We start from the raw sequence: 2,087 nt of genomic DNA on the forward strand, positions 1-2,087 counted from the left end.
TAACCACAAACCAAAAACCTACGATAGATACACAAAAAATAAAAAGAAAGAAACCCAAACTCAACACTAAAGAAAATCATCAAATCACAAGGGAAGAGACTAAAAGAAGAAGAAAGGAGCAGAGAAGAACTACAAAAACAACTAGAAAACAGTTAACAAAATGGTAATAAGTACATACCTATCAATAATCACTTTAAATGGAAAAGGACTAAATGCTCCAATAAAGACAGAGTGGATAAAAGGATTAAAGAAAAAAACAAAAACAAGACCCATCTATATGCTGACTACAAGAGACTCACTTCAGATCTAAAGATATACACAGACTGAAAGTGAAAGGATGGAAAAATATAGTCCTTGTAAATAGAACAGAAAGAAAGCTGGAGTAGCTGTACTTACATCAGACAAAATAGACTTTAAAACAAAGACTGTAGCAAAAGACAAAGGGGGCATTACATAATGATAAAGGGGTCAATCCAAGAAGAGATATAACATTAATAAATATTGGTGTTGGGGTGCTGCTATGGCTTCCAGTGGGGCCGGCGTGATCGTTGCGTGCTCGGCAAATGAAGCTCCCGAAATCCCAGACAACGTGGCTTCGGGGCATCTACTGCTTCACCACCGATAGGAATGACTTCCGCAGGAACTTGATCCTCAATTTGGGACTCTTTGCTGCCGGAGTTTGGCTGGCCAGGAATTTGAGTGACATTGACCTAATGGCACCTCAGCCTGGAGTGTAGCCGTAAAGACACATGGAACCCCTGTGCTGTACTCGAACCTTCCAAAAACAGAGCCTCCGATCTGTGACCGTCACAAGACTTGCCCTGATGACGGCTGAAGTTTGATTCAGATGGGCACCTTTCCTTCCCTGCTTGATTTCCTTTTCTTTGCTGAGTCCACTCAGAACACCCTTCTCTGGTCAGCAGGTAGGGTTCAGCTAAAGGGTTGTCCTGTGTTCTGTAAAGTTCTGTATATAGTTCCAATGTTTCTGCAGGGGATGATCTTTGCTCTTGTCCTGAGGAATATTCTAATGGTATTTTAACAAATAAAGACTGTACACTAAATAAATAAAAATAAATAAATAAATAAATATTTATGCACCTAAGATAGGATCACCTAATATATAAAGCAAATACTAACAGACATAAAGGGAGAAATTGACAGTAATACAATAATAGTAGATAGATCATGGATAAATGGATAGATCAACCAGATAGAAAATCACTAAGGAAACATAGGCCTTAAACGACACATTAGATCAGAAGAACATAATAAATTTATACGGAACATTCCATCCAAAACGTAGAATACACATTCTTTTCAAATGCACATGGAACATTCTCCAAGATAGATCACATGCTAGGCCACAAAACAAGTCTCAATAAATTTTAAAAGACTGAATTCTTACCAAGCATCCTTTCCAACCACAACAATTTGAAACCAGAAATCAATTACAAGAAGAAAAATGGACAAAACACAAACACTTGGAGGCTAAAAAAAACCCAACATGCTACTAAACAACCAATTGGTCAACAAAAAAACCAAAGAGGAAATCAAAAAATACCTTGAGAAAAATGAAATTGAAATATAATGTACAAAAATCTAAAGGACACAGCAAAAGCAATTCTAAGAGGGAAGGCTACAGCAACAGAGGCCTACCTCAAAAAATAAGAAAAATCTCAAATAAACAATCTAACATTACACCTAAAGGAACTAGGAAAAGAAAAAACAAAGCTCAAAGTTAGTAGAAGGAAGGAAATAATAAAGATCAGAGCAGGAAGAAATGAAAAGGAGACTAAAAAAATTGAAAAGATCAATGAAACTAGGAGCTTGTTCTTTGAAAAGATACACAGAATTGATAAATCTCTAGCAGACTCATCAAGAAAAAAAAAAGTCCCAAATAAACAAAATCAGAAATGAAAGAGAAATTACTAATGACACTGCAGAATACAAATGATCATAAAAATTACTATGAACAATTGTATGCCAACAAATTGGACAACCTAAAAGAAATGAATAAGTTCCTAGAGATACACAATCTCTTAAGACTGAATCTGGAAGAATTAGAAAACCTGAACAGACCAATTATC

The 2,087-nt window shown here is 35.8% G+C and overlaps 1 pseudogene; it reads left to right on the forward strand.

The window, feature by feature from the left end:
* Positions 1-520: 520 nt before the first annotated feature.
* Positions 521-1,051, forward strand: LOC115854873 (mitochondrial import receptor subunit TOM6 homolog pseudogene; annotated as a pseudogene).
* The last annotated feature ends 1,036 nt before the right edge of the window (positions 1,052-2,087 follow it).

Source organism: Globicephala melas, chromosome 14 (genome assembly GCF_963455315.2).
Source record: "Globicephala melas chromosome 14, mGloMel1.2, whole genome shotgun sequence".
NCBI lineage: Eukaryota > Metazoa > Chordata > Mammalia > Artiodactyla > Delphinidae > Globicephala > Globicephala melas.